The following is a 15,712-nucleotide window of genomic DNA, read 5'->3' as shown; positions in this document are numbered from 1 at the left end:
ATAAAAAGCAGCAGCACATGAGGGACAGTCCCTTTCATCACCATCCACCATAAAGAGAACATACATGAGACCTCTGTATTTTACTTCCAGTTCCCAAAGTGAAAGAGCAATTATACTGTAAAGCATCAGCTCCTGCCAGTTCTGGAAAGTGTTTTACAACATGGAAATGCTCCCTACAAATCCCTTCCTACTCAGCCCTTTTCAACCCATAAGGTCTCATGCTGGAGTGGCCCTAGTAAGGTTTAAGTAATGGATGGGAGGGTTTGAGCAGTGTCTGAGCCCCACTGAAGCCCCATTTGGGGGATTGAAATGGAAGGGAAGCAGCAGCAAGGTCTCCATGAGTATTTCTCAGCAGGCATATTTATACTGAGCACAGAAAGCACTGACCACCAGAGGTAAAGCTCAGAGGATGAAAATACTGAAAACACGTCCTGTTGCTTTAGTTGTGTCCTTCACTGCCTCCCACAGACTTTCATTTTACTGCTGAAAACAGATATTCCTGAGGGATAAAAGTAAGTTTTAGGAAGACACACCACACTGGAGGAAAAGAATTTTTTTCTTCTACCTTGCAACCAGAGGATCCAGTTTTCTTTTATACAAAACACCCACACCTTTTTTCACAAATCTATCTAGGAAAAAGTTTTTTACCTATTTGCTCAGCATTAACCCTTTGAAATTTTAGGGACTGCAGGAACACATGGTTGTAAATCCAGAGACTGCACATACATAGTTTGGATTCATTTCATGTTTTGAACAAACATGAAGAGAGAAAACTCAAACCATTCCTGGAAAGGAAAAAAGCCACCATCCCACAACTTCAATTTGAAGGCTTCCCCCATTATTAAAGCACCAGCATTTCTCCTGCATTTATCATGAAATGCTGCTGCTCCTGTGAGGAGCTGTTTCAAGGTATTGACACATTACAGAGAAAGCATTTAAAAATATGCATATTTGGTTTTGGGTTTTTACTTTCCAGACTGGAGAACACTATGTGCATTTTTGCAATTTGAGATTATTTTTGTGAACAATGTTAAAGAAAGAAAAAATTAATTAATTCATTAATATCTTAGCCACAAAATTTCAAGTGGTTACTATTGCCTCTTGGCTCCCCTCTGATGGGTCAATAATGGGTAAATGCTGGACCCCTGTAACGCTCTGGCTACAGCCCCTAACATTCTTTCTGATTGATGTGCTACAACATAGGAGGAGCTGGGTTCTCTCCTCTCCTTGCAATGCTTAGTTTCTGAAAAAAAAGGTTTTCGCTGAACCTTTCATGTTAGACATATTATTTAACAAAGTGTTTATCAAACACCCGGAAAATCACTCTCCTTTAAAAATTTTATGATGGAAAAGCAATTACCCTTTAAGCCATGTTTCAAAGTCACTTCACAAGAATCCCTTGGAAACAAACCTCAGCTTTCTCTCCTCCTTAACACCCAATGTCACCCAACAAGCATGTAAACTATGGCTGATTTTATTATTTTAAGATCTAGTAACAAAATATAGATCATTATTTTATTTTTTATTTGAAATCTATGTGTAAATTAAATCTTTATTTAAACCAGGACTGAGTTGGTTTCAAATATTTCTCTTCCTTACCAGGGTTTGAATTTGTACAGTGATTAGAGCCAAGTATGTCTTAAGCTTTTTCAGTACATCAAAACAAAGAGCAAATATGAATCAAAGGCCATGAGATTCCAGATGAAAGAAAATGTAAACTAAAAAGTCTCGGTGTAGGGTGGAATAAAATAAAATAAAAATAAAATAAAAATAAAATAAAAATAAAATAAAAATAAAATAAAAATAGGAATAAGATAAAATAAGAATAAGATAAAATAAGAATAAGATAAAATAAGAATAAGATAAAATAAGAATAAGATAAAATAAGAATAAGATAAAATAAGAATAAGATAAGATAAAATAGGAATAAAATGCTTTATGGCACCAAAATATTAATTTAAAAAAAAGTGCAAGGAAGAACCAACCCAACAATACACATCTAGCAGTCTACACTCATCTGAAAACAAAGAGCAGCCAGCAGAGTTTGCCAGGTGCATTAGGTGGTAAGCAATGATGCAAGACTTGCATGGAAGATTGTACAAGGGGGATACTGTGCAGAGGTCAACTTGATTTTTACTCAGGAAAGCAACACACAAAGACTGTGTCTATAATGCAAAACACTCCCTTTTGGGGTATTTTGAAATAGGGATCAAAGTTCAGTTTGACCAAAAATGCAGGCACAGACAAATCCCTTTCTAGATTCTTATACCAGCTTCCCAGTTAAGAGAAGTGGCTGATGCTGTTGACAAGTCATCCTCCATCATACTTGAAAAATCATGGTAGTCAGGCAAGGTCCCAACTGAAGAAAGGGAAACCACACTTCTGTTTTTAGAAAGGGAAGAAAGGAAGACCTGGGGAGCTACAGACAGGTGAGCCTCGCCTCTGTGTCTGGGAAGATCATGGAGCAGATCTTCATGGAAGCCATGCTAAGGCACATATGAGACAGGGAGGTGACCAGAGACAGCCAGCAAAGCTTTACTAAGGGCAAATCATACCTGACCAATCTGGCAGCCTCCTACAATGGAGTGACAGCAACAGTCAACAAGGGAAGACCAAGCAGTGTCATCTGCCTAGATTTTTGTAGGGCCTTTGACACAGTCCCACGTGACAGCCTTGTCTCCAAACTGGAGAGACAGGTATTTGATGGATGGACTGTTCAGTGGATAAGGTATTGGCTGGATGGTCAATGTCTCTATGTCCAGGTGGAGGCTGGTGACAAGTCCCCTCAGGGCTCTGCCTTGGGAGTGGCACTCGTTAATATCTTATCAACAACCCAGACAGCGAGATCAAGTGCACCCTCAGCAAGCTGGCAGATGACACAAAGCTGAGCAGGGTGTCTGACACAACAGAAGGAAAGGATGCCATCCAGGGATGGCACCAAACTGCTTTGGAGCACAAATTGCTTATTCTTACTGTTCAGCCATGCTCTCTCTCCCCCTTGCCCCACCAGAGTGAAGGATGCCGAGCTGCAAGGCTGCAGTGTCAGGGAACAGAAAGAGGGGCTGTCCAGTTATGGGGGAGCTGAGGGCAGCCCCAGCACCAGTCATACACTGCTCATCAGGACCCTGTCTCCCCACAGTACCTGAACACTGGGTAGAGCTGGTCCTTCGATGGCTCTCGACACCGCAAGGTGTGAGCCACGTCTGGGGTTCCAAGCACAAGCAGCAGGAGATGGGGCTGTAGAAAGTTGTGCTTAAAGAGGAGGAGGAGGAGGAGGTAATCCATCCTGACCTTCAGTGGAGCTCAAGGTGTGGGTAGGATGTGTGGGTGGAACTCCTATGTGGGGTTTTTCTGGGCAATTAAGGCTCATTAACATACTCAATCACACTGGTAACAGGTGGGGAGCTCATAAGGTTACTCAAGGCTGGAGCTCGTTCTCCAATTTATTATTTTGCACAGGAAAAGTGTATGCCATAAAGGCAAACATCAAAAGTTAAGACTCTCAAGGTCCAAGGGACAAGCTATTTCCCTTAACTTGCCCTGTCTCAGGAAAGCTGGGGACATACTCCACAGGAGGCCTCTCCACCTATAACTGGAGCACGAACAAGTTAATACAAGACTCTGTTGACTCCTCTCTTTTTCTTTTCAAGAAAATGTGCTCTCTCAAAGTGTTCCGAAAGTCACAGAGTTTAGGAACAACAGACACTTCATCCTGGAGCAGTGAAGGGAACAGGCTGTGCTGGGTGAACTGGCATAATTATGCTTAGGTGTCTCATGAAAGACAACACAAGTTCCAAATAGCACCAAACAGTAAGTTATAGCAGGTGCAAAACTCATGGGCGGTTCCTCTGGTTTATCAAGCCTCTGCAAGGAATGAAAAATAAAATTGAACTGAAAGCTATGATTTGGTCAAGGTCAAATACTTTTGAATGCCTTTTACCACTGTTTAGGATTCTAATTCCTTGTTAAATCATGAGAAAACAATGAGATCAGTTCACTAAGCAAAAGACTGTCATATTGCCAATTAGCACATACATAAAGGCACCTAATCATGAAATGTTACAGTCATAATCTTCAAATACCCCAATGAAATTCTCTTTTTGCAGACATGAGCCTCATCAGAGTTACACTGATCCCATCAAAAACAAAGCTATTCCATAAATACACTCTCCATTTACCAACACTGCAACATTTACCAGAAAAAAAGTACTGCTGAGGACTACTAAAATGGACTCTTATTTCACAGTTCCCAGTAGGGATAATGTAATGTTTTAGATTTGTTCTTTGGACCAGCTGCTCACCATTTATAAGATGTTTCTATTGTTTCCTGAATTAAAACAATCCCTTTTACAAATTGTAATGATGCTTCTTCTGCATCCTATGTAAGCTACCCTAAAGCATTTCCCACAGTCTCCACAGCGAGACAATGGCAGCATGAGATGGGCGCAGGAACTGGAGCTCAGTGAAGTTTTAGAATCTGGCCAAAACAGGGGAACAGATTGTTGTCAGCCATAGATCACATAATAAATGATGTTTTAAATGTCCTTTCTGAGCCAGGGCCGTGCACCTCTTTTTGCTCTCAAACATGCACTGCCTTGTGCTGTATACACAGCACACTGACAGCATATTGAGAAGCTTTGTTTCTGGAGCCTTTCAAGTTGTATTATCTTGATTCATTAGGATTTGCACATTCCAGCAAATGACTTGTCCCCTCATCAATGGACTCTGCCGTGTTGGATTGTGCTTATGGGGCTTGGAAAATTTAAGTCTTCTGAGTGATGCGTGTGTCAAAGCATCAACTACTTTGATTTTCACAGGATTATTCTCGCAGCCCTTAAGATCAAGTTTCTATTGAAGCCTCAAAATAAAAGTACCTGAGTAATCCTGAAAATCATTAAGTATGAATCCATGCAAAATATTTCCCATCATAATCACTTTTCAGCCAGAGACCACGTATTTGCTCACCCATGCCCCAGGCAGCTGACAGGGCAGCTCGCCCATTTCCCCCAGCCCAGGAAGCACTTTCCACCACACCCGGGGTTTCTTACAGGTCAAAGCTTTTTATTTCAATTATGAGCCTTGGGCAGAATGTCAACCAAAACAGTTATTTGCTTAGTTTGGGCTACCACCCTGCCTCTGAAATGCCTTCCTTTCAGTTCCTCCGCTTTGGGGACTATTGTAGGACATTGCCTGAAACTTCAATAGGGAGCATCTGGACATGTTTCGGACAGGTTTTGCAGCTGTATAGGGCTGACTGGCCAGGGGTCTCTCCAGCCTGTCTTGTGCTGAGAAAACTCTGTTTGGTACACAACACACCTTTTTCTACAGACTTGACTCTTGTGGCTTTCAGGCTTCAGAACTTCGTTTTGATTGCAGATATGAGGAAGAAATATTCTTCACCACACAGGTATGTCTCTCCACACGCGTATCCTGCTGCCCCTCAAACTCTCACACCTCTCCCAGGGACATCAAGCCTGACACTGGACAAGCTGGACTAATAGCAGAGCCAAAAGCTGTGCCAAAAGACATGGCCAGTCTGAGGAATCTTTCGTGGCAGATTTTTTTGACAGATTTGGGAACAAGAACAGGGTGTGGATCATCTTCCCAAATCAGCTACCTGTATTTTCCTTCCTTAATGCTTTGTGCTCCATCACTGTTTGTGATGAAATAGTCCCACTTTATTCTCTGCTTGTAGTGAGCATCAAAAATCCCAGCATTCCAAAGGGTTTTATTTGGCTTGCAGGGCTCTTCTTAGAGACCAATGGCTAAGAATCCTTGATAAGCAATATTGTAAAAGGCCAGGCTGTGCAGTTCATATTTTGCCATAAAATTAAGCAGGATAGATTTTTAAAAAATCTAGCACTGCTAGTATTTTATTTTGTCCTTTTCTGGAAAAAAAAAGCCAGAACAGTTTTAATGTTTGGTCCCCCTGGAGCCCCTTGGCTTTTTCCCACATCTTCCAGATAAGGAAATCAACCTAAATAAATATTTGGCTTAAGTTAAAGGTGATGTCTGCAGGGAAGGCCGGCAGCTTTGCTTTTCCAGGGAGGTTACTGGGATGCAGTGGCCAGCTCTAGCTGTGGCTGCTTGGCCCAAGCACCTCCCTTACTGTGCCTCCATTTCCTTCCCACCCGTCTGCCTTCTCTGCTCACATATAAATTCCTTGAGTTAGGGACCCTCTGCATGTGTGATCACAGGACTCAGGCAAAAAGAGCTCTTGTCTTTCACAGAGAAACATGCTAACAAATAAAAATATATGGCAGGAGTCTTCCTTTTAATTCACTACCATTTGGAAGTTTGTCTTTCCATAACCTCAGCATCAGATGCATTGCTCTTATTTTCTTTGTGCCTGTTTAACATGAAACCATCAAGGGACAGATTGCTGTGCTAACTCTGTAATATAGCAAGGCACTACAAACACAACTACACAAAAATAAAATATGCAATATTTTAGATACGTGGAATAATTTTTCATATGATAAAAGTTGATTATTCTTGGACTGTGAGATGGGATAATACCAGTGTTGTCAGCGTTTGGCTCACAAATGACAAATGCACAGTGTTGGAATGGATTTTTCTGGGGGGAGTTGAGGTGTGTGAACTAACATTCGGAATTAGATTTTTCTGAACCATGAACATGAGTATTGACAAAAAGAACCTTTTTAGCTCTGTGCTTTCCGTGACTTTGCTCTTTATTCCCAAAGCTGCTTGTGACAGCTTATTCATTCCCTGAGACTGTTTATTCCTGGTAAAAAGAGCACACCCAACCCAGTGCAGATATACATGCAGATAAGCAGTTTTCAACCCAGAAGGGTGGAGGGTTGCTTCTAGAGGACCACGAAAGAACAACAGAAAAAACTATTTCATATGCATTAATCTGAAACATGCATAATTTCTGGAAAAAGCCTCCCTATGACTGGAAAAACCTAACAATATTAAAAATATTGAAAAACTCTGACATAGATGAAGTAGTAATTTGCCAGATCTGGAAATCCAGTGGGGATTGTGCCAGGAGACCTCAGTACCTGCTTCTGAGGTCTTGTGCTGTTACTTAGCCTTTAGAAGTAAAATCTCTTGTTTTGTCTTCCACAGTGGAATAAAATAAAGGAAATGAGAGAGAAAGAGAGAGATGGTGTTCACACCAGTCTTGTAAATGACTACACTGCATATTCATGATCTGAATCAAAGGTACCCAATTACTCTTTGACTTAAACAAATCTCTCCAAGAATATTTAGACAACAGCAAGAAAATGTCTTCACCTTGAGTGTGCAGACTTACTCTGTGCCAAAAATTAGCCTCAGTATATGCCAAAACTGGTGACCTGCTTGCAGTCATATATGGTATATGCACTCATGTATGCTAGGGAACACAAGCTGGGCTATGAAAGTCTTGTGTCATTGGTTTTTCTGCTCCACTTTATGACTCAGCAGCTCTTACCTGGAAATGAGATTGAAATAAATTCAATTATTAATTACAAATATTAGCATATGGCCTTCAAAAAAGTTCAAAGTACCCTTTACAGCATGCCCTCTGTCTCAAGGCAAGAAGTGACCCACTCCTAGCACAGAATTCAACATTCAAATATCTCTTCCTGCTTTTCCGTTTGTGACAAAATTGCTGGCTGCAGTTTGTATAATGTACAATATTCATTCCCCAAGTTGTCCCTCGTGTCTCCTAACCCAGGTTTGTTCAACTTGCTCTTGGAAGTCTTGATAATTGGAGTTACCTGAAACAAAAACTCTGAGCTCCCCTAATAACCAGAGTGGGAATCACCAGCAAGGACTTACGAAACCCTGATAACTGCTGTATAAATATCTGACCCTGCAATGCAGTACGTACCAGTATCACATTTAGTTTATAAACTTAATACTGGTTTTCCATCAGAAAAATCATGATCACCACATATTTTATACAATGACCACTATTGCTAAACCTCATTAATTAATCTAAAAGCCAAAGAAGTTCTGTTTTCTGAGTGGTCTCCTCGTGGTCATCAAGACATTAACCTCTTTAGCTGTGAATGAAATTCAAAAGCACTGTTCACATCTGAAGGATCACATTTCACATCTGTGGAATGCGGGGAATTTCTGAAAGGCAGAAAAGTATTAAGCACAGATGTGTGTCCATCCATTATCCTCAAGACAATGGATACAATATATAAGTCAGTTTTGGAAAACCTCTTGCCAACTGTTGATCTACAAGAGAAACCTGCAAATAATTTAGTGAGGATTGGTCTGTAGTCTGTCTGTAGTCAATCTGTGACACACTAACATCCGCCTGAAGAATTGTTAATGAACATTGTTAATTTATGCCTGCCTCTGCAAAATGCAGAGGTGGACTTAGGAGGAAGACCTTTTCTTCTAACCATGGTTACATCCATGGGGCATAAGGATATCTGTCCCAGATATCATGGTCCAGGGACAGACCTCTGCGAGCTGAGCTAGGTAACAGTGAAGGACTTTGGTCTGTAAAGCCCCACAGGGCATTGAGCCCGTATCAAGAATGCTCACAGCAGTACCTCACCTCAGAACAAGAGACTTTGGGCTGTCAGGGGTCAGGGCTGGAGTGAAAGCAGCTAAGACCTAACAGAAGGAAGAAACTCAGAGGATGGAGCGGTGTCATCGCCCTTGTAATTCTTTACTTAAAAGGTGGCTGTCTTGGTATGACTCTTCTATTCCATAATTGAAGATGGATTGGAGAGGAAAGGAAGAAGGTCTAGGCCTACCTATGCATTGAAGGACTCACCCATGCCCGTGGTTATTGTGACTACACAAGTGATCTGGGAGAATGAGATGAAAATCCAGAAATTTTCATGCATCTTATCTGGGCCAGTTAATATAGAATTATTATTATTTTTATTTTATTCAGAGACTAATTAAGCTGTAACAAAGCAAAGGTCTATAGCATGAGCTCCAGGATACTTTTCAGAGATAGAACATTCTGACCTTTTATTCCCTTCAGTATTGGAAAAAATATCCTCTCACTTGGTGAATAATCTGACTAGGACGTTATTATGGAAATGAAAGCCTTTTTCTCTTCTTCCAGCTATGTTTTAAGAGTCAGAAGCAGCTGTGACTTCATTTTGTGAGGGATACAATTGTTTCAGTATGTATCAGGCATTTTCTGAGAATGCCTACAACTGGGCAAAACCAGTCGTTGGGCCTTTTATTGTTTTGTTTCTTGGGTTGGATTTTTTTCCCCATTTCTCAGGGAATCACTACTTATGGGAGTAGGTACTGCCACTGTTAGCAAACCTGCCAGGTCCATTCAGACTTAAATATGCCTTTGAAATGGCTTGCACATGTAACTCTTCTACTTCATTTTGGGGACACACCAAGATCAACTGCTCCTTAGGACTTCAGGGGAAAAAAGCACTGTTTAAAGACCTTGACGTGTTTCACTTCCATGCTAACAGCTGGGTTGCTTAGTCCTGTGAAGATGAGGGTAAAATGTTCAAAGGTACCACCTGAGGCACCTGGAGAATGGAACACCAAGTAGGAAAGCTCCTGGAAACATCAGGTACCTCCAGAGTCAAGTTGTAGTTTAGCCAGCTTTTTCAAAGAGGTTTGAATGGAGGTTCCTAAGACATTTAATGGCCTTTTCCACTGCACTGGTTGCTGGTAGCAGTAGCAGACAGATGGTTTTTGTAGATTATGATATTAAAAAAAAGATGGAAAATGCCAGTCATGCCAGTTTTCTCAGAAGTTCTTTCCAAGTTTCTGAAGTGTACAGCAGTTGGCAACCTCGTGGGCATTACTACCTGTAACTTCTTTCTCACTATGCCAACAGTGGGATTGAAAACCCAGGCTACAGCCTCAAAACCCCTCATCAAATGAAAGGACCTCATCCATTGGCTTGGATCAGTGTCATCCTTGGTGGATTAAAGAGGAGCTGCAGAGCCTGGCTGCAGTGCAACAGTGTGTAAATGGAGAAACCAGACTGATACTGACAATAGCTACAACTCTCCTCGGAGAGGATAGTCCTGAGCTGCTCTTAGGCAGGAAAGGATTACCATGACACTGTGGTTGTGCCAGGACAAATGTTTTCCCCATCATTTTTATGGTAGGGCAGGCCAGCTCTGCATCACACCCTCTTCAGGGTTCATTACATGTGGTTTTGGTTTTATGAAATTCTTGATGCCCTTGTTGCCACAAATCCAATCATGTAGTGGTGGCTATCAAGTCACCAATGCATGGTTGTAGCCAGGAATTCTGTATTTCAGGAGATGCATCTGCTACTCATTCCTAGGCAGTCATCTGATGCTGCTAGATTATATAATGAATTTGAAGATGGCAAGAATGAAAAAGAATCCTATAACAAAAGTAGAAACCTGTTTCACATACTAGATCAAAACAGGCAGGAATGATGGAAAGAAACTGTTTCGAAACTGAACGTCACACATTCCAGTTGCAAAGCTTGGCAGACTGTCAAGAGACTGAGTGGAGACTCTGGTCTGGGAAAAGGGAGTACCCTGTCACAGCAAACTCCACAACATCACAGCTGATCGCCAATGGCACAGACCCCTAATTGAAATAAGGCTCTCAGTCATGCATTAAAAATGACTGTTTCTGAGGCGGCAGATTCCAAATGTCAGCGGGAACCTGATTGCCTCTTCCCCTTGTCCGAGCTCGGGCTGGCTCTTCATCTGCAGCACATGGCTTTTGGGCCCGCCACTTAAACACTCAGCAGAAGTTGATACTCTGTGATTTATGAACTGTTATATTCCACACTGCGGAGCCCAAGGATGGGCAAGGATTATAGATATTCCCAAGGCAGGGAAACCAGTGACAAACAGGAGGAGCCTCCAACCTCCTCTGCGTCTTGGCTGTGCAGTGCCCCACAGCCTTATGGGAAAGCGAGTTCTTTGGGAAAGCCACTCCAGAGGGGTGGCGTGACCAAAGACATAAACACTAAATGCTGAGCAATGATAAAAGGAGTTGATGTCGCACTTAGTCATCTCCCTTTGGTTTAGGATATCATACAATATGGATAACTGACTGCAATCTCCTTATTTTCCATCCGTTTCTTCCAGGACAGATGCACAAGTGGTGCTTTACTTTGCAAACTGAACAAGAAAGTGGCCTCCTACACATTTTACCTTCACTTCTAACTTCTCAGATATATGTCTATGTATTTATCTGTATACCTATAGGCATGTTCATAAATTTCATATATTCTACATCTGTGTTCACAACACGCACTCACAATTCTGGAATTTTTTTGTTTGTTTTTTTTTGGTGCAACAGAAGACATCTAAAATGTAATGGCTATACCTTGACCATTTTGGTCCAAAAGACAGGAACCACATTCAGTAAGACCAGGACATCAGTGAATACATCTTTGATGCTGGCATTTTTCCAAGCACTGGTCCTTTTTAAAGAGTTATTCCAAGCTGGGGAATAACACTAAACTTGAAATCACTGAGCTCTGTAATAGAGTTGCTATATTTATTACTCTGATGTAGCATTGGACTCGAGCACTGATCTAGCATCTGTTTGAACCTCTGTGTTCTGTAAATGGTAGGAGAGGGGGTGAAAGAGTCAGGGTCAAACCACAGATCTGCTGGTTTTCTCCATCTGCAGAGCTCCAGCTTCTCAGCACCATTTTGGAGGGGGACTTGTAGCCTACAGGGTAACAGTGCTGTTGGCCTCTTTCTATGTCTCCTTTGCCAAAAGAGAAAAAAAAATCCTTACAAAATACACATAGTGGTGAGAAAGAGATTCCAAATACTGAGGAGATTGTTGCTGTAGCTGCCCCCTTGCCTATTGAAAGGCAAAGCTCAGCAGAGCTCAGAAACGAAATCTGACTCTGAGTTGTTATAACCATGAACCATTTCTTTCTATGGAGCTGTGCAACAGACTGGAACTCAGGCAGTAAAAAGTGCTTGTGTTGCCACCCACCAGGTGTCTAGAAGGTGGTCTGCTACCCTCACGTTCACTGAATTAATAAGGCCACTATACCTAGAAAACCCAGATAGTGATGTCTGACTTCCGCATATGAGAAACCAACATTTCAGTGCAACTCCCTCGTATGGATTTTATAACCAAATCCTAATTACTGATCAGTCCTTCTCAAAAATCTGCCTTGAATCAAGTACACATCAGAATATTTAATTGGCAGAGTTAAAAAATATCAAATCCAATAATCAGCGTTGCAAACAGAAACACAATGTATATGATTTTAGTGACTAATACGTTGCTGTTATTTTCAACTCAAAAGACCAAATATTTTCCCCATGTGTAGCATATGAGAAAATCCAGATTCTACGCACTTTAGTTTTCATCTGTTTCATATCAAACAGTCCACTTGCATTTCTCTCACAATGGTAAAAGTAAGGCTAAGCTATTCAGCAACTGACTGTCACTTCCTGAGCCGGAGCCTTCAGTCTCATCTTAGACTATGTCCTGTTACAACCAAGAAAATGAAGTGTCTGAGAAGTGAGGGATCTATCCCTTAACTGTTCAGAGAAAAATGATGTATTTTTTTCTCACACTTGAGAAAAAAAAATGAAAAACAGATTTTGAGCTATTTAAAATTTGCCAAACCAATTTCTTTAAAACTTAATTAAAGAATATATGATTGGCATCTTACTGGGACATTTGTATCAGGACACCCACCGGGAATTAAGTTCCATGTCCAGAATGTAAGCGTCTAAATATATTGGGCACCTAATGGAAAGACTGATACTTCTTTAATGATGACACTGCCAAGGTAATAAAACCTAACACCACAATGTTACCTCTTTTTACCAAAAATATACAGAAATAAACAAATAGAACATGCTGAGAAATTACACAGAAACTCTGTTAAAACTTTTTAAAGGGTAATAAAAATGCCTTTGGCCCATTAAAAGCACTCTACTGACTATATGAGCCAGTGCCAAAAAGTATCAAAGCATTTACAAAGAAAAAGAAATAAAAGAAAAAGGTCCAAGAACTTGGTAGTGTATGTTCTCGCAGAATAATTAAATGAATGTGCTGGGCATAACCCAGGAAAAAGCATATGGGCCATTTCATCTTACAGAAACCCAAGTGCACACACATATACATGTACACATTATGTAAACATACATATATTTATACCCACAAGCACACTCGATATGGGCATGAGAGCCCATGTGATAGTTTGCCAGGAATATGATACAATCAATTGTCATTCTGCCCTTATCTGTTCAACAATGTAATTCTTTTTACTTTCTCTAAATTTAAAACTCCAGAGTACATTCTAATGTTACTTTAAGAAACCTGAATCACCTATAAAAAAATCTTTTCCCTTTTCTCCATTATTTGTACCTCTAGCACTTGAGCAAGTTTCTGCCCAGATGCAAAGAAGTCTCTCACAGTCCCAAGCCCAATTTCTTCTGAGCACTGAAATGTCCAGGAACATCAATTTTTTCCAGTTCTGTAAATGATAGATCAAACTTAGAAATAAGCATTTTTTATTTCATTTCAGAACTGATTTATGACTAAAAAAATTTCCGTATATTAACATCTGTATCAACATGTATTTCTCTATCTCTTGTGCAGCAAATTCATAAGGCAAGATCCTAATCCTAGAACCAACCATTAAAATTACACATATTATAAATTCTTTCTCAAAAATAAACTTTTTATCTAGAGCTAACAACAATTCCAGATGCTGTTCTATCACTAAACCTGTGTATCTCTTTCTAAACTGCAATGCTTTGGGGTTTTATTCTATACATAGGTCTAGTTGCAGTAATGAACACCTCAAACCTTGTGATTGCATTTTCTCTGCTATCTCTTTATGTGGCCAGAAGAGACAGGACGGGCTCTGAGCATTAAATAATTATTGGAAAACAATATGGATCCAAATGATACTTTCTTTCAAGCTCCTGAGATCGTCTTCTCTGCTTCACATCTTCCTTGTAAAGATTATCTTTTATGAAAATTTCACACGCTCTACTAAATGACAATAACAACCCACAATGAGCCGAACTCTCTGCCACATATAAAATGCAATCCATTACATTTAACCTCTTGAAAGATGAAAAGGGACTCTTCTGTCATGCTATTCTCAAGTCAGTTGTCTTTTTAAGGATCCAAAATACATAAAGCATCTCCTGCCGTCACTCTAACTTAGTTTGGATCCTTTTAGTAACAGTATTATAAAATAGTAAATCACTATCATGAAATAAGAGGATTTGGGTAACTCTGTGTGGGTGAAGAGGAAATTGATGACTTGCTTGGAAAAATCCAAAGACAAAGGAAACATAGATGAAAATTTTCACTTTGCTATTTGAAACAACCACAAAAGGTTGGGAAGTCAGACTGGGATTACTCCAGCGACTGTGTACACTCCTCTCTTTGTACAGGAATGGCAATTTAATCTATTTACAGTGACTTTTACCATGACCTCTGGAAGGCATCACAATTAACTCAGAATGGATCTATGAAAAACATGTTTGAAAAATTCATATCTAACCACACGACAAAAATTTTGGCTTCCTGTTTGAAACAGATGGAAGAGATTTCACATAAAACCCATGTAGTTTCATTTTCTTATGTTCAAACCCAAAACAGCTGAGGTCTAAGTGACTTTAAATCACTAAATAGTCATTTTTTCCCTTTACCTAATTTAATTTTTCTCTTGCTGTTGAATTTATGCATCCTTCAGCTGCTAAGCTCATATGTGGCATGTGACCTTTGTGGAGTTTTCCATGAACATTGCTATGTAGGGCTGGAGTCAGGTTAAAACGAGATGTAAGCACACATGGAGGCAAGAGTAAGCACCTCCCCTATGCTCATTCTAACAGCTTGGGCCAATTGAAACAATATTTTCCTGAAGATTTTGAAATACTATGAATGGCACAAGCATACGATTTCAGATTTGGTCTCTTATACAGCCATATTTCTTTAGGTATATTGTTGGAATAGTGTAAGTAATAACAACACAAAGTAATTGACAGGAAAACAAAAGGTATAATAAGGATTAGCAGCACAGATAACTCCTTATCAGCCAAACTAGGAATAAGAATATAGACATGAGTAAGAATTTCATAGATACCTTTTGGCAGCTGGCATAAATCATAGGTGGGATGAATGAGGTGAACCTGGAATTATTGCAGATTGGCTGGTCTGCTTTAGCAATAACTGAAGGGCTCATAATGCTGATCCTGCATGGAGTATTATCAGTAATACACATAGCTCAACCTACTAAGTTAATATAGCTCACACTATCCTGTTAATTCATTTGCCAAGCTACTCAGTCATTAACCGCTCTTGTGTTTCGTCATTTATTTAATTTCTGCATTTTGTAATATTTTCATTCGCACCTAAAATCATAGAGGGCTATTAATGAAATGGAAGGTGGTTTGATATGGTATTTTCAGCAACATTTCCTGGAAAGCATGTAAAATTATATATTAATCCAGTTAAGTCCTTGCTTTCCATCAAGGAGAGCATTTCTTGGACACAAACACACAAAATTTTGTCTAAAAGTGTGAAATAAAAATTATCATTCTTTGTCTTCTTTATAGGATCACAGGATAATTCAGTTTGGAAGGAACGTGGTGAAGTGTCTGGCCTAACCTCCTGCTACAAGCAAGGCCACACCAAGCTGCTCAGGGACTCAGGGATTCAGTTGGGACTCAAAAACTGTATGGAATGGAGACTACACAACCTCTCTGAGCAACACAATATCCCAATAAGATAATATAGTGCAATTAATTTCATGGGGAAATCCTTAAGT

General features: G+C 40.1%; 1 protein-coding gene across 7 annotated transcripts in view; it reads right to left on the bottom strand.

The window, feature by feature from the left end:
- Positions 1-3,303, bottom strand: part of BMPR1B (bone morphogenetic protein receptor type 1B) — a 258,012-nt gene extending 254,709 nt beyond the window's left edge. For 6 of the 7 annotated variants that reach the window (XM_069013108.1, XM_069013102.1, XM_069013107.1 and 3 more), the window contains exon 1: positions 3,143-3,303. The gene's annotated coding sequence lies outside the window, so the exon portion shown is untranslated. The remainder of the gene's footprint in view (positions 1-3,142) is intronic. The other variant, XM_069013115.1, reaches the window with a different exon arrangement.
- Positions 3,304-15,712: the final 12,409 nt, after the last annotated feature.

This window comes from Aphelocoma coerulescens, chromosome 4 (genome assembly GCF_041296385.1).
Source record: "Aphelocoma coerulescens isolate FSJ_1873_10779 chromosome 4, UR_Acoe_1.0, whole genome shotgun sequence".
NCBI classification, from domain to species: domain Eukaryota; kingdom Metazoa; phylum Chordata; class Aves; order Passeriformes; family Corvidae; genus Aphelocoma; species Aphelocoma coerulescens.
The sequence above is the reverse complement of the archived record's forward strand: the minus strand, read 5'-3'. Positions and strand labels throughout refer to the sequence as shown.